The sequence below is a fragment of the Lepisma saccharinum genome, chromosome 1 (assembly GCF_977018435.1).
Source record: "Lepisma saccharinum chromosome 1, izLepSacc3.1, whole genome shotgun sequence".
NCBI classification, from domain to species: Eukaryota; Metazoa; Arthropoda; class Insecta; order Zygentoma; family Lepismatidae; genus Lepisma; species Lepisma saccharinum.
In genome coordinates, this window is record NC_139229.1 from 113569919 (window position 1) to 113587984 (window position 18066).

At 43.5% G+C, this 18066-nt stretch overlaps 1 protein-coding gene across 1 annotated transcript in view; it reads left to right on the plus strand.

Annotated features, from left to right (window-relative positions):
- Positions 1-18066, plus strand: part of lms (lateral muscles scarcer) — a 270244-nt gene that overhangs the window by 251607 nt on the left and 571 nt on the right. The window lies entirely within an intron of this gene.

Below are 18066 nucleotides of genomic sequence, written 5' to 3' on the forward strand. Positions count from 1 at the left end.
ACGACGATGTGTTCGCTTCCGACGCTAATTTTGTTGTTGTGCTGCGTAACGTTAGGTATGAGGTACATGCTGTAGAATGCACGCAGAGCCACGGATTTAGGATAGACGATGTCGTCGTGCAGCGTGAGTTTCAAGATTGAAGATTCGCTCGTGAGATGGAACACGCCCATCCTAGTGATGCTGTTTGAGGTTCCACAATGCTTTCTGGAAATCTTCGACCGTAGGGTTATTTATTTTACAGAGAAACGCGAGCACGGAGAGGCAGAGATGACCGCAGTTCACGTCTCCGAAATCTTGAATACGTTCGTCGTTGTAGTATATGGAGGTTTTGTTCGTTTTCAGATAATGAACTAAATTTGTAGGTGGAACACCTCCGAAAGAATCGAAAACGAATGCTTTCTTATTGTTGTTTTTGTGGTAACATATCCAATGCGTGCCTGGATTTTCTTGACCGTCCAAGTTGACTACTCCGCATTCTCTTCTTTTAACGCTTGAAGGTAACGAGTCGGACATGAAAACTCCTCTGAAGTGTTTGATTCGTAACGGTTCGATCAGAGATTCAATGTCTCGGTTGGTGAGTGCTTCTGTTTCTTTTTTTTAAACTTTTTCATCACGCCCTTCCCCTTCTTCTCCATGGCCAGGTTGTGACGTTTCTGTTCTTCCAATTCCGCCTTGTTCTTCTTCGAGTCGATGACGGTTTTCGCGATGGCGGCACTTCCGCCGGCCAAACTTCCAACGGCCCCCAATGCTGCCAGGATGGCCGGGATGCTGAATATGAAACCTCCGATCTTTTGCTGTTTCCGCGAACGCTGCAATCTTTTCAATTGAGGTGTGCTGAGCAGCAATTTCATTCCGTGTCCTTTCGACAAGCAAGAACGTTTCTTCTCGCGTTGTTTCTTGGTGAGTAACCCATCGAGGGCACCTAGATTTTTCAGATTGGAGTATGGTATCTGGTACACGACACCCTTGGGCTTCATGTTGATGCTCTATGTGTTATTTTCACGGTATGTTATTTATATATATATTCTGAGATTTTTACTTGTGTAGTTTTTTTACGGTATGTTATTTATATATTTTCAAGGCCTCGCAGTCGTTACACAAATTCTATTACGTGCTTCGTTTTCTTGCCAAGAAGTTCCTTTGTCCCCTTGTACACGATTCGAGTTTTGTTCTCGATTAAAATAGATAGCTTCTCGTCAGATAACATGTTAGCGTATCGATCTGGTAAAAATAGACTGTATTGTGCGTTGAGCAACAGGCGTACCTTGGGACCATACTGGGTAGAAACGATTGAACCGGAAGTTATCGTGTAAGGTTTGTCGACTTCCAATTCCTGAATTTTTACATACTCGACTGACAAATTTAGCATTTGTTTTAATGCTTGGAGATCACTTATTTTTCAGTCGTCATATCAAAAAAAATTTCAAAGTGTTAGAGAGAAATTTAATTGTTTTTTCACGATGTGTGTTATTTATATATACCGAAGATTATTTATTTATATATCAAGTTTTTTTTTGACACGTATATATATTATTATTTTTTTTAACAGAGGAAGAAAGTCCGTGCTTCGGAAAACGCGATGATGTGCGTAATGATATCTTTCGTCTCCTGCATAGACTTGTACCAATCTACTGTGTACCATCTTCTTCCCTGCCTTGCCTCCTCCAGTTCGTCCAACCTCTCGTTCAATTTCTCCCCTGCAGCCGAAAGCAGAATGTTGAGATCACCGCACCTCAGGCCGCTGATCTCCCGAAGATGGTCCTTGAGAACCATTTCACAAGGGATGTGAAATTCCGGTGTTGTTCTTGCTATGATCACAAGTTTATTAACATCTCCGTTAACTACCTTTTTGAATATTTTAGATAGTAGTTCGTGCGGCAAATCAGTTATGCGAGACATGTTGTTATTATTATTATTTTTTACTCTATGTTATTTATATACCCCAGCCCAATTTTTGTTTCGTGTTCATGGCGATGGTGGTGCCTAGTGCGGCGACCCGTTCACCCAGCGATGCGTCTCTGCTCACGAACCTTTCGAAAGCTGCGTGCTCTAACTTTCTGTCTGCTTCGTGACGTGCGTCCAGATCCGTCTGCGTGGTGTTGTAAGCGATGTCGTGATCTTTGCATGCCGCGTCCAACGGATTCACACCCTTGTCTCCTCTCTCCAATCTTTTCTCGAGTTTGGTACCCGGTCCGCAGTACTGGTAGCCAGGTAGATGCATCTCGAAAGGTAACTTGTTGATGATGTCGTTCACGAGTCCCTTTCCTTCGGCCACGTTCCAAAATTTCGGAGGCAGCGTGTTGATGATTTTGATCAGGTAACCTATGCCCTTGTCGTCGTTCACGATGAAGTTGGAAAGTTTCGTGCTGATCATGTCCACGATGCCAACCTTCTCGTTGTAGAAATTACGATTGCCTGCATTCTCTTCGCCGGCTATCACCAACAATCGGTCCACGAGTTTCCTAACGTCGTCCACCCAAACGAATTCTTTGGGTAACGTGTTGTAGCGTTTGACGCCGCTGCCTGTTTTGACCTGGTTCCAAATCGGTTTGATGAGATTCCTGTACTTCTCGCCGCTGCTCGATTTCACCCTATTCTGCGAGGCGTCGTTGTTCTGGTACAAGGCATCCGTCATGATCAGAATTTCCTTGTAACTTTGGTAATCTTCGTCGGTGTAATCTTTCGGCTGCTTTTTGGCGACGAGTTCCCACAGTCCCACCGTACCCGGATACCTGTTCCAACTATCCTTGTCGCCTAAATTGACTTTAATGTCGTTGCCTTCGAAGGTCACCTTCGATTTCCCAATCTTCCACACCACACCGCCGCCTTCGCTGGTTTCCATGCTGGGATACAATCCGAACACTTCATCCTTGTCGAATTTCCCCGTGCTTAGGTAGTCTCGTGCCAAAGGTCCCAACTCGATTTTATCCGAAGACGACGTGCTGCCTATGGCTCGACGTCGTGCCGGTGCATCCTTCAGTTCGAACGGCGTCGAAGGAATGCTCGAAATGGGCGTGGGTACGGCGTAACTTTTAGCTGCGAGCGGTACGAGTTCATTAATCAAATTTTTATTTTGTTCCGTGACACTTTTAATTTCTTTACCTAGACTGCTGATGGCATCGATCACAGGTTGATCCTGACGTTTCTTCTCTTCGTAGAATCCGCGATTCTCGGATTTCCAACCTTTGAAGCGTATCGCGAGGTAATCGCGAAGCTTGAGATTTTCGTCTTCGATTTTTCGTTTCGTCATGACGTTATTTATATACGTCGTTTCTCACAACGTTGCAACGTTTAGAAAGTCGTTGATTTTGTTTCTGTATTTTCCGTCGTTGGGTTTCCTCGTCATGTCGATCGTAGCGAATCCGAAATCGTCACCGTTCCAGCAAGTAGAGCAGCGTTCCGAAAATTGATTGTAGTTCATGTCTCCGCCTACGTAGTCATCGTACGCGTGCTTGAGGTTGGTGTGATCTTGACGAAACAAACATATGAAATTAGCGTTGTCGCGTACTAACTGTTTTGGAATTTTGGAAAACGTTTGAGCTAGGTAGAAACAATCCATTCCTTTGTGACGACCTTGCGTGAAAAAGTTGCGAATTTCATTTTGATTTTCCAGGATGGCGTCGTCGAACACAACAACTGAATTTTCACGACAATCGTCGAGTGGTTTTATTTCCGAAGCGAACGTTGCAATGTCCAGACCATCGTACACTTTCATCAGTTGCTGGTATTTGGATTGCTCCAAACTTTTCGAGAACACGTACAGGTGCCTGTTCTTCCAATCTAGCCAATTCGGTGCGAGGAGAAAATTGTCCACGAGCAGTGTCGTTTTCCCACACCCCGAAGGACCTACGATCAGACAGCGGATGCTGTCGGGAAGCAACTCGCCGTTCTTTTTTTTTTCTCGTTTGACTTTCCGGATCCGGTAGACGCTTCACCACGTTCCACGTACTTACAAGATCACTTCGTCCGCGTCGATCCAACTCTTTTCCGGAAGTCCCAGCCATTTGACAAACAGTTTGTCACCTTTCCTACGCAATACTTTCTCGATGAGGTACGTGTCGGGGTGTTTCGTTTTAGAGAGTTCCTCTTCGTAAAATCTTCCTTTCAAAATCTCGCCGCTACTATCTTTTATTATATACGTGTGTCGGTTTCCGGGTAGAACTCGAACCACCGTAAAAAGTTCCGTGCTCCAATTTTTTGTGAATCCCTTCTCGAAGGTGCGTTTGAATTTGCTGATCCTCACCTGGTCTCCAATTTTGTATTTAGCTTTTTTTGTCGTGGGTGTGTACTTTGGACAGTAAACTGTAGAAATTAAACGCTGCTCGTCAGACTTGGTAACGTCGGCTGGCTTCATGCCTATCGTTCTGTGTACCGTATCATTATAGGTGTCAACGAGTTCCGGCAGGATGTCGACCCATTTGTAATTTCCCCGAAGCGTGAATCGTTTCCACATGTGTGTTTTCAAGGTTCGATTAAATCTTTCCACGATGCTGGCTTTGATGTGACTGAAGCTCGAATAATGTCGAATCTTGTGTTTTTTAATAAACTTTTGGAATACGGCGTTGTAAAATTCTTTACCGTTGTCCGTTTGCAGAAACCGTGGTCGTCTGCCACCGCTTTCGCGAAAAATTGTCTTGAATGCTTCCGTGACGCACGTTCCCGTTTTCGCCTTCAAAGGTAGAGCCCATGCGAATTTCGAAAACGTGTCTATGACGGTGAGAAGGTACTTGTTGCCCTTGTTCAATTTATGCACGTTTTTCAAATTGCCGCTACTCATCTCCACGAGGTCACTTTGCCAGAGGTCGTCGATGCCCTTGGTTACCACAGCCAAACGTTCGTAGTTGCGGCGTGCAGGTTTATGCAATTCTTCGACGATGGCTTGCCTAGACATTTTTTTAGAGATTACGTTTCAAGAGAAGCACAAGCGTGATGGGATTCAAAGAGGGTGGCACTTCGCTCGTGTTTTGAATGATCAGCTTATCGCCGGCACTCACGTCGAAAACGGTGAGATCTTCGTCTTCGTGTATTTCATATATGTTGCGCGTTTCGTTCCAACGTGCCAGAGGAATGTTTCCTGCTTTCTGGACACCACGATTCGATATTAAAGTCATGGTAGGAACGCTAGCTTTTCTACCGTGAGACCAGTACGAAAATTCGTTTATCTGAATCGTGCCATCGAGGAGAAACTTGTAGTACGGATGATAAGGATGCAACATGTACAGTTTGTTACCTTCGACGAACGTGGAGATTCTCTGTTGATTGGGTACGCTGTTGATTTCGATGGCTTGCAGAGAATGCAGTTTAGCGAATTTAGTGTCGACGCCGAGCAGATTACTGTGAACTTGTCCGAGTTTATTTTCGATGGGCAGCAAATGCTCGACTATGGTATCCGTTACGGCAGAAAACGACGGTTTGATTTTCACTTCCACGTTCAACTGCTTGTAGTTTTCGTTGAGTTCTTGCAACTTGGCACCGAAAGAGGCCAGCGTCGATTCCTGTGTGGATTCCAGCACTCCAACTTGATCTCTGATGTTGACGACGATGTTCTGAAGGTTCTCGACTTGATTCAATTTCGAGCTCTTCTCGGTAAGATCGTTCACGATGCTTCGCATCTCTGTAAACTGCGTGTGAAGATCGGCGACGCTCTGCGAAGTGGGCAGCGTCGACACCAGCGAACTAATTTCGTCTCGAATCTGTTCCACGTTCGCCGTTTCCGTTTCTAGTCGTTTCAGCATTCGAGATATGTTTCTTTTCAAAGCGTGCAATTCTTTGGAGGTGGGGAGATTGGCCACCCTACTCTCGAGATCGCTCAATGAGCTTTTGATGTCGCTCGATTCGGATAGTGCCGTCACCGCCGTTTTCAATTTTTCCAAATCTTCGCTCGAAGGCACGCTCGTCCGTAACGATTCCAAGTCACCCTGTATGTTGTCGAGTACGTGATGAAAATGAGCAAGATTGGATTCGACGTTTAAATTTTCTAAATATTCGATCTTCTGCTGAACCGTGCTCAACGTGTCTTGAATGCTCGTCAACGCTCTCGCTTCAGCGTGAATATTTTTAATTTCTTCGTTGATCAATTCCAAGGACGCCTGAAGCGTAGCGATGGTGGTTTGAATGTGTTCGAAATCTTGATAGGCCTCCAATTGAATTTTTATGTTCGCGACGCTTTTACCGATGACCTGCAGTTCGTCCGACGATGGTAGGTTCGTTATGGTATCTTCCAAAGTCTGTAACTTGGATTTAATTTCTTCCAACGTGCTGGTGAATTCTTCTTGTAATTTGGAAACGACGACATGCAAGCGTTCCGCATCAATATCGTTCACCACGGTTTGAAGTTCGGAGAAATTCTTTTCGATTGCGGAAGTTCGTTCTTCGATTTCGAGTTTCAATTTTTCCAAATCTTCATTTTTCGATTGAAATTGCTGTAATTTGGCCAAATCATTTTGAAGCGAATCCACGCTCAACTGTATATTTTGAACGCTGTCGTAAGAAGGTACGTCGACATAATTTTTTATGAGCGTTTTCAGTTCGGAATCGATTTTCAGAATGGGGTCGAGACATTGCGTTTGGAGCGTAGCGATTTCCGACTCTAAACTTTTGTTTAAGGTCTCCTGCAAAGCGATCAAATCGGTCCTCAACTTCTTAACTCGAATGTCCAACATGAGAATCTCTTCTGCGTGGTCTACACGCTTGGTGTTGCCGAAAATGTCGTTAGGCATTTTTGGTTAACGGTTATTTATAATAGGATAGACGATTCGTAATTCTACGAAGAGAGGAATAAGTTTGTCGTAATCTCCGAGGAGTTCCATGTAAAGATAATCTCCTGCAGACACATCGTACGTAATGTTAGAAAGCATCTTGTCGTGCTTGATTCGAAAAATGTTCTTGCCGGTAGAAATTTTGATTTCGCCTGCGTTTTCCGGATTCACGGTGATTTGAAGTTTCCCGTCGATCGGAATTTCGTAGAAATGTAAATTGTTATTAAAAACATAAAACATCTTGCCCACATCGTCATTCAGTTTCGTCCAAATGCTGTTGAGGTGAATGATCAACAGACCGTTGAGTTTAGGTAACACGGAAGGTAAGACTTCATGATCTGGTATGGTTTCCATAATGATCTGTTTTTTGAAACCGAACAAATTCATAGGCATGCTGGTTATTTAAGAATACAGTCAAAGTTTTTTGTAATGACAGTCAAAGTGTTTTTTTTTTTTTTGTTTTGTTTTGTTTTTATGAATCTTCTGTTGAAGATGGACATATGTTGCAGGTTTTGCTTTCTGCTAAGCGATAGTACCCCCACGGCAATGTGTGAATACCACACTCGAGGACGCACCTCTTGTCGTCGTTGGGATCCAGCGCAATTTTTCTAACTTTGTTTGTGGTCAACACATGGTCGACGCTCTGGATGCGCTCTTCTTCTCTTAGAACCGACGACCTGGTCTTGAGGCAATCGACGAAGTCCTCGAATGCGAGATGCTCCCGAACCACCTGTCTGCCGACACCCTTGGCCTTCTTGGTAACGCTGCCCTCGGCTTTGATGGCATAGGCCTTGGCACGAAGACCTGCAAACTCGAGAATTACATCACCGTCCTTCTCGTCTTTGAGTTTGCCAGGTACTTTTTTGTTTCGGGGCAGGATGCCGTACTGGTTCGGCTGGGGATAGCCCGAGGTGTCGAAGAGGTTAACCAAAGCTGGTGCCGTGACTATATCCCTGTATGCATCGGCTGAGTGGACGTGGTACACCAAGCTGTCCGTGTCCGTGTAGAGAAGCGAGATGTTGTGGCTATAATGTGGACGTAATATGTCGTAGTACGTCTCGAACATGTGCAGCTTGCTCAGGTCTAATACTGAGGCACCAACATAAATTGGCTTGTCGAGCCTCACCTCACTCTTCCTCATATGCACCAGAGCAAGCTGCTCATTATAAATGGTCCTCGATTTAAATAATGGGTTTGCTACGAGCCTGCGACATTGTGCTTTCCTCGTTACCAATTTTATGTCCATGCGATTCCGTACATTCTCCATAGTTTTGCCAAACACCGCATTATTCATTAACTTGAAGAAATCGCGATCGAAATCAGAAGTGGCGACTGTGCGATGTTCGGTGTTGAGTTCGATGTATGGCTTCAACCATGGAGAATGCTCGAACATCAAAACTCGATGTACTGTGCGGACGGTAACCCCTTGCTTCATCAACCACCGGAGGTTTTGGTAGTGCAGGACATAACGCTCTTTGGACTCGAAATCCATGACGAGCTTCTTCTGGTTGGAATCGGGTGGACACTTGAACTCGGGTGCAGGGGGAAGATCGCAGAACAAATCCTGCAGCTTCTCGGAGAACTCAAGGTCCACCTCGGCGAAGAACCCATGTTCCGAATCGTCGAAGTTTTCGACGTCGAAGTTGGAAGGGTCAGCCCACTCGAAGCCTCTAAAGGGGAGTGGCTGCATCATGGAGTGTCCGTAGAGGTTATTGACGTCCGTGTACATGATGTAGCTGGACGGTTGTGAGGGGTCGTAACCGGTGGACATGTGGTGATTGTTGGCGTGCGAGTGTCGCTGCGACACCTGGACCATTCCACCCCGCACGGCACGTTCCACAAACAGCATCATGTTCACGTCCGAAAGAAGCTCCAGCTCGATCTTCGTCACCAGAAACATGGCCGACCATGCCAGTCCGGGGAGACTGTAGAAGTATGCAGGGTCCAGCTTGTAGATGGTCTTCGCAGTTGCACGGAACGTCTGGAACACGTCGGCGAGGAGCGTCACATCAAGTCTGAGGTAGGCGTCGTGGTAGTCCCCGAGAGTTCGACAGCCCAGCTCGCGCCACATGGACTGGGCGTGGTGATATTCCTCGTCGGTGATGTTCGAGCCTCGCAGCTTGCTATAGAAGTTTGCTCGAGGAGGTATCGACGTCTCTGCGAACTTGGAAGGGTCTGTGATGTATTCGTAGGGGTAGACACCCTTACGCCTGAAGAGACCTGCGTCCAAGTTCGGAAAGTTCGCGGAGGTGATGAGCATTTGCTCGTCGCTAAGCTTCCCTGCGAGAGCATCGAGGCTGGCCGGAAGGAACCTCAGAGAGTCGAGGAAGCGAAGCTCGACGGTAGAGTGTGATCCTGAGATTCGCACCCACTTGCTCAAGCTAATGTAACGCTCCTCGTTCTGCGCCAGGACGTTGATTCGCATGTCGTCGTACCCAAAGTGAGGCACCAGATGGTGGAAGTCGTATCCCGAGCCATTATGAAAAAACACAGGGGTAAATCGCGGGTCCCGAGCCATGAGGTTGCATCCGTTGCACCATGGACCAACATACCTACCGTTAAAGTGATCGTGGTGTTGGACTTTACGGTTGTTGGTGGTGTACTCCTTGACGCAGACAGGGCAAGCGATGGCCTCGTCGTGTCTACGTTGATCGTCGGGGGATAGTGGGAGCATAGACTTGGGGGCCAACAGTACCTTCCCTATCTCGTTGGCCTCGACAACCATCCTCTCGAGGAAGTGTTTGGCTGCGTCGGGACCACGGTACACGTAGGGCTCGGGGGCAATGTGCTGGTCTCGTCGCACCACAACGTATGCATAACTCGAAGCCTCGTGGAGTTGGTAAGGGGTGGTGGAAGAAACTTCAGGGTCGGGATCGCAAGTGGACAGGGGTTTGAGGAAGGCTTCGAAATCCGCGATGATGATAGCGGGATGCTCCACCATGGCACCGTGCATGTGGAAACGCTCCACGGTGCCAGGTTTGGGCAAGACTGCCACACCAGGCTCGTTGGCATTGCAATAAAGTTTGTGGCGAGCGAGCTTCTCTGCAGCGATGTTGGGACCTCTGATGCGCTGGTAATCCTGCTGTTCTCGATTATGAAATGTAGACAAGCACCTGCGACACACCTCGACGTGGGTTTTGTCTTTGCTCCGCTGGCTCGAAACAAGTCTAGAGAGGGAACGGATAAGGGTGTAGTGGTGATGGGTCTCGTCCTTGATGAGCAGAAGGTGAATTTCCTGCGCACCATCAACATTTACGTTGCTCACCCTGATGGGGTACACCGCATTTTCGTCAGTGAGACCGTAAACGTTGATAGCCAACCGCGCACGAACCTCAAACTTTCGAATGTCCGAAAGCGCCACCGGGTAGTTGATCCCAGCCATCGCAACTTCCAGCTCTGCCTCGTAGGGTCGGTAGTGGTTAACACGTTTTGGATTATTTTTTGGCTCAACTGGGTGCAACGCTGCCAGAACACACCATACGAAGCACTTGGCGTCATTGTTCTGAATGTTCAGGACAGCCTTCTTTGCCACAATAGTAGGTGGTAAGGGGGCGTAGTTGGAGGCGGAGAGAGGCACGAACTTACAAAGTTTGACGCACAGTTCGTGAGGCTCGCCACACAGCGAACCCCCCGAGCCTTTAGCTTGATGTTCTTCTTGTTTGGTCACCAGCTCATCGGCAAACTGGTTGTAGATAACCTCGAGGTTGTCGACATCCGCCAGATGCAGCGTCTTCGCCTTGGTGTTGTGGCAGAAGCTGTAAATTTCATCGGACGGCTTCTTGTACTGGCAACGTAGCGATGCGTAGAATTTGGTGGAGTGCGTTGCAAGCGCATCGCCGAGGATGGAAATAATTTTGGCTTGCACGTTCTCCAAAAAGCTACGTACGTCGCATGAGCCCTCCGAAGTGATGACAAAATCCTCTAACAACTGCTGGAAAGCAGACTGGTTTGTTTTTATCACAGGCTTGACGCGTTTGGCGGGTGGTGTATTGATGGAGTCGGCTTCCGCTTTCCTCTTGGTCGAGCTGGTCGACGGTTGGGGAACAGGTGCTCCGACGACAACTTTGCATGATGTTATATGCCTCTTCAAATTATTAATGGTAATATGTATACCGCACCTGGGACATGGTTTTTTAGCGGTTACACGCTTACCAGGTGCGCAGGTACGACAATGTCTTGCAAAATTTTGGCTTGATATGGTTATCTTGCACACAGGGCAACTTTTCTCAGATTGCATTTTGTTGAAAATATTTGTGGGGTATGTTATTATATATATATAGTGGAGTGCCACAAAATAAATACTGTGCAATAATTCACAATAGTGTTGGGTTTGATGGGAGTGTGTTATTTATGCTACTTCTTGCTTCTTAATGAATCCTGTAAATAATTGAAAAAAAATAATTAAGCTTGTGTATAGAAAACACGAAAATATTATGTGTGCATAATTCTACCAAACAATTTTTTTTTCTAACCCTCAGCCCTCTCGGCATATGAAGTATAAATCATAATTTCAGAAAACATGGTTATTTTCCGCTCGCCATTTTAAAAATCAAACCATAAGCATTATTTATGTTTATAGTATTCGTCGAGCGATAGCAGATAGAGCAAGAATCGTTTTCCTACAACCCATAGTTGATGAATTACAAAACATCTTAGAAATTACATCTTGAAATTTTAATCCAAAATAACTCGAAAACAGCAGGCAGTAGTCATCACCCCTCCAATAAGTTGTAGAGTACTTCTAATTTTGTATCGACTGCTATTAAAATTTTCGAATTAGGGCAAAAACTAAGCCTGCAAATCAAGTTTCTCAAAAAAATAAAAAATTGTCTGTATTTCCGAAACTTGAGGGGGTAGAATCGATTTTATTTGCTAGTCGAATAGTTCTCGTCGAATCCTATCCAACAAACCTAAAATCATCATCCTAGCTCAATTAGGAGCCGAGAAAATCAATGTCTTGGAAAACGTCTTAAGATTTTTGTCTTAAGAAAATTTTCTTGACAGACCGGAAGTAACATCTTGAGATACCGGAAGTCGACTTTCTTAAAGATTGAGATATTTGTCTTAAGACGTTTTCCAAGACATTGATTTTCTCGGCTCCTATGGGGCCTAGAACCATGTAACTTTGATCTATGTATATACCAGCACTTGCCCGACCCTGTGACCGAGTGGTTAGCACATCGCGCTGCGACGCCAAGGGTCCCGGGTTCGAATCCTGGTCGGGCTTGGTTGTTTGTGAATGTCCATTTCATCACTCATCCCCAATCTTCGCAAATTAGCCAAGAGGTACAAAACGTAAAATAAAATAAACTAAATCAATCATTAAGTTCCGTGTTGCAATCATGAAATTAAATTTTAATTAACTTCTTTTATCCATCTCTCTCTCAAATCTATATAGCCTGTTCATATTTGGCATGTCAGCCATTTTGTTTACGTAGCAAAAAAAAATCTCAATGCTCGTTGTAGCCATAAGTATAATTGGATATAATTGCCGGATTATATTTAATTTTAGGTTTAAAATCAATAAGCGTGCATAAAAAAAAAAACTAAATATTTTAAATAAATAAGATTCGAATAACTATGTACTTCCACTAGCCTTTGCGATGGCGCAGCGGTAGGCTTGTATTCAAGGGTTCGATACCCGTACAAGTGGTTCTTGAAACTGTAGGTCCAGTCCCGATTAGCCTTACTGTGCATAAAATAGACTTAAAACATCAAATCAATCAGTACTTCCACTAACCTCTGCGTTAGCACAGCGATAGCCTTGTAATCAACGGTTCGATACCCGTACAAGTGGTTCTTGAAACTGTAGGTCCAGTCCCGATTAGCCTTACTGTGCATAAAATAGACTTAAAACATCAAATCAATCAGTACTTCCACTAACCTCTGCGTTAGCACAGCGATAGCCTTGTAATCAACGGTTCGATACCCGTACAAGTGGTTCTTGAAACTGTAGGTCCAGTCCCGATTAGCCTTACTGTGCATAAAATAGACTTAAAACATCAAATCAATCAGTACTTCCACTAACCTCTGCGTTAGCACAGCGATAGCCTTGTAATCAAGGGTTCGATACCCGTACAAGTGGTTCTTGAAACTGTAGGTCCAGTCCCGATTAGCCTTACTGTGCATAAAATAGACTTAAAACATCAAATCAATCAGTACTTCCACTAACCTCTGCGTTAGCACAGCGATAGCCTTGTAATCAAGGGTTCGATACCCGTACAAGTGGTTCTTGAAACTGTAGGTCCAGTCCCGATTAGCCTTACTGTGCATAAAATAGACTTAAAACATCAAATCAATCAGTACTTCCACTAACCTCTGCGTTAGCACAGCGATAACGTCGTTGTCTTGTAATCAAGGGTTCGATACCCGTACAAGTGGTTCTTGAAACTGTAGGTCCAGTCCAGATTAGCCTTACTGTACATAAAGTGGACTTAAACAAAAAAAAAACACCAACTCAATCAATTAATCAGTACTTCCACTAGATATCAAAAACACGCAACTCTCCTCTATTTTTCATGTCTTCCTCTAACAATTTAACACATTTATTTTTTTGAAATATGCCCCGCACACATATTTCCTACCTACCAACAACAGCACACGGAAGAAAAAAGATATTCCAGCTACCAAGATGCATGCTTCAAATATATAAAAGCAGAGAGAGACATGAAACACCTTCTATATTCTCTCTCTTTTTGCATGTTTTGTGAGTATATTTTCTTCCGCAAAAGCATTGCCATACTTATAAATCAAAACCAACTCATGCGAGCTAAGAAACAAAGTTACTTACTTTTAGAAATTCTGCGGAAATGCTCTTCACTAACGTTGAAAATGAAACAGAACTTTATACACCAGCGCTTTAAGTTTTATACGGTTTTCTAATAACGTCAAAAATAATATGTTAGCCAACGCAACGTGGACCAATAGAAATCCAAGAACCAAATTCTCTAGAACATTCTCCCCCCTACATTTCAGCCACATTATTTCGCAACTATGCTTGGTGGCAGAGAAAAAATACAGTTCCGGTTATTTATTTCATAGCTCTTGACCTCGCCTCTGCACCCACGAGAGCGGACGTTACTTTGTGTTTTCATTTCGCCGGCTGAATACTGTTCTGAATCTATCTTCAATAGATGCTCTCTACCACCAAGCATAGTTGCGAAATGCATATGGTGATTTCTGGTTATTTGTATAGAAACGGAGCAACGTATTTCCTGTCACCTGGAAAACCCATTTCCGTCCTAGTCAGATAACGAAATTGTCAGGAAAAAAAAGAGATGTACGGTTGACTACGTATTTGTTGCATTTGTGTCGTTGTGTCAACGTTGATAGCATATATAGAGAGAAGGAACGAAATTGTCGTTTTTTTTAGATATCTACAGGCAAAAGCGTAATATTTTTTTTAAATATAATATGACAGTCGCTTTTCGATACCGAAAAACTAAATACAATAAGTATATATATATTTACAATATTAATGTTTATTTAACAATATCTACCTACGAATTTGCCTCGAACGAAAACATGTCATAGAAAAACATTTTTCCAGCCGTAAATTCAAAAATTTTGGCCCCCGCGCGTGCGTGTGTGCGTGTGTGTGTGTGTGTGTGTGTGTGTGTGTGTGGCACGTCGTTCCCCCGAGAGAGAGAGGTTTACAAAGGTCACGATATACAAACATTGGCCCCCGGGAGTTGGAAAATTACGATATGGCACATTCGCTCATTACTGTTCCCAGCTATAAGTTTTTCTCTCTCTCTAGCCCTTGCCAACTAAAAAAAAGTGTAGGTGGGAGTTGGTAGCACTGCGAGAAAATAGAGATCATGCCTTACAAGAAAAAACCATTAAGGCGATTTTTATTTGATAACGTTGAACCCGTGTAGTGTTCCCATCCATCCATCTCTCTCTTTTACGGCAGTGCCGACTCTCCTTGCCCCGTATATGTAGGTTGGCAAAAATTGCTTTATGCACTGTAAAGCAAACCTCAAGCCAGATTGCCAGCCCCTTGCTTTAGGTTAGGTTAGACAAAAAAAGCTGTAGGTAGGCTGTCGGCTGTTTAACTCTTCCCTCCCTCTCTCCCTCCTCTCTCTCTTTTTTGTAAAAAACTATGGCAAAAGTACCAGTAGGTTGGTAACCTTGCTTTATGCACTGTAAAACAAGCCTCAAGCAAGGTTGCCAGCTTCTTGCTTGAGGCTAGGTTAGACAAAAAACCTTGGTGATTTTTTTCGAGTAAGATGTTGGTAATACTGTGTCCGAAAATAGGGGGGGGGGTTTATGCCTTACAAGAGCAAACCATTAAAGCAAGCCCCACCAAGCTTTACTTTCGGGTGTAGTGTTGCCAACACTGCGAGAAAAAAATTGCCAGCCCCTTGCTTTAGGTTAGGTTAAACCAAAAACCTTGGTGATTTTTTCGAGTGAGAAGCTGGCAACACTGCGAGAAAAAGGTTGCCAGCTCCTTGTTTTAGGTTAGGTTAGACCAAAAACCTTGGTGATTTTTTCGAGTAAGGAGCTAGCAACACTGCGCCATCAAATAGAGCTCATGCCTTACGATAGAAATCCATTAAGGCGAGCTCCTCACTTCAGCTCCTCACAAGAGGGCGCAGTACCGGGCCACTAGGTCTACTTCTGGGGCAGCCCAGGAGATGGCGCCACCAAGGGAAAGACAACCAAAAGCTCTGATAAAACAAATTGAACATCGCTTCCCAACTTCTTAAATATCCTGATGCTAACATGCGTGATTATTATGGCGATCATTTCATTCTTGCACCTTTTCCATAATTCATTGTTGTTCTGTTATGATCACTCAAACATCAATTATCCCTGCAATATATACATTTGGTTTTAGTTTAATTTAATCTTACATTAGGGGTGTAAGGGGTGATCTTCCACGTAGTACACCCAAATGTCAACCTCACTTCCACGTTAGTGCACCCTGGACTCAAGACTAACGAGGCTCTGGCGACTGGCCCCATGGCCAGTATAATTTTGTTTGTATTGTCCTGTTCTTTTGTCCTTATGTGTGCTGAGTGCCCCTTTACAGCCTCAGCTTTTAACAGAAGTCAGAACATTTTAAATTTTTTAGTTATGCAACGATAGAGTTGTTATTTGTAGAGGTAAGGGGCTGGCCCCCGTATACTGTGACGGGAGCAAAATAGCCTAAGTGCTGACGCTCCCAAAATTTTAAATTCAAATTCTAGTCAAATTTAATCTTACATTAGTCCTCTAATTAATACAATTTCCATGTTTACCTTGTGCTGCCATCTGTTATTCACTTCTTCAACTATTTACACTTCCTTTCATTCATGCAGGTATGTGACAATATAATAGTTTCTTATCTGACTCATCCCATGTGCCTATAGCTTTTCTCTTTTATATATATTTTATTTTCATCAAGCTGTGCTTCAATGTTATGGGCATTTGAAAAAAAATCAGCCATGCATTACAGATTTAAGATTACAGATTGGTAAAATACTATAAGCATTAGTATGCTACATTCAAACTGTAGTCAATATAGATAAGAGCTTCCCTCTACAGAAAAGCTATGAATTATTTATTTAATGCAAAAGTATCAAATAGAAAAAGCAATATGTTTATTAGAAATGTTATTACGTGCATGGATTACGAGAGGGATTTAAACCCATGATCCCATCGGGCTGTTTCCACAGTGTGCTATCACTTTTTGCATGTTGTCCACTAAGAAAAATAAATGTCAGCGGCATGCGTACCTCATGGTTCCAAACTCTCAGGGAAAAATCACTATTTTTCAAAGGTTTGTAGCAATGAAAGCAGATCTCAATGAAAGAAACTTTTTTTAAAAGTAGTCAGCCCAGTTGCTGAAGTAATTCTGGGGCCAAATGAGAAAAAGAGAGCAAAGAAACAGGTGGAAGGAGCACCTGTGAAAGTACTGGTACCCTCTTAAATTAATGTTGTTGGTTTGAAAAGAAATACACTTAGCAAACATTTCTTGCTTGCAGACAATTTAGTAATTAATAAAGTCATTTTACTGATGTTTTAAAGCAATAGTCAGATTTAAAAATTGATCAATGATCTGTTCATGCTACCTCATGTGCGACATACAACTTTAAAAAGGCAGTGACAAAAAAAGTACTTCTTGAGCAGGGACAGAGCCTCAATACACATGACTAGATTCAGCATGCTTGATTTGAAATCGAAATCAAATACCTAGTCTTACCATAAATACTGTCACAAAGTTTTAAGTAAATTGATACAAAATGCTGAGAGATATTGTAATATCCTAATAACATTACTGAAATGGATGCATGACAAATCAAAATCACAAATCATTATTCAAAATTGCCACCCTTAGCACGCACACATTCCGTAAGTCTTTGTGGCCACGCATCAATTGAATTACGCAACACATCGACTGGAAAATGAGCAACTGCCTTCAAAAGAGACCGCTTCAAACTTTCAATATTGGGATGTCTCTTCTTGCAAGCCATCTCCTGAAGCTTGGACCACAATTTGTAGTCCAAAGGGTATAGGTCCGGACTTGCAGAAGGCCAATCCGAAGTGGAAATGAAGTCTGGAACATTTGCCTCCAACCACTGCTGTGTTGTTCGGGCCTCATATGCTGGGGCTGAATCCTGCTGGAAGCTCCAGTTCTAACCATCGAAGAGAGTGTTGTTGAGATTCTTGACTAGTCTCTCAAGCACTGTCTGCTGGTACACTTTGGCCGATGTTTTTACCCCTTTTTCACAGAAATGGAGCGTGCCCTCATAGCAAATGTTCCAGACTTCATTTCCACTTCAGATTGGCCTTCTTCAAGACCGGACCTATACCCTTTGGACTACAAATTGTGGTCCAAGCTTCAGGAGATGGCTTGCAAGAAGAGACATCCCAATATTGAAAGTTTAAAGCGGTCGGTCTCTTCTGAAGGCAGTTGCTCATTTTCCAGGCGATGTGTTGCGTAATTCAATTGATGCGTGGCCACAAAGTCTTACAGAATGTGTGCGTGCTAAGGATGGCCATTTTGAATATTGATTTGTGATTTTGATTTGTCATGCATCCATTTCAGTAATGTTATTAGGATATTACAATATCTCTCAGCATTTTGTGTCAATTTACTTAAAACTTTGTGACAGTATTTATGGTAAGACTAGGTATATGAGCAGATTTGAACCAGAGAATGAGTAAAATTGTCTTCATGAATTTGATATTATTACTTACTGAAATATTTAATAGGGATAAATGTAATTGAATACTTATATATATTAGAGTAGTATTGTATCTTTTTTTTTTGTATTTTTCTTTGTTTCATTGTACAAGTTTTGTAGGTTAAGTAGTAGAG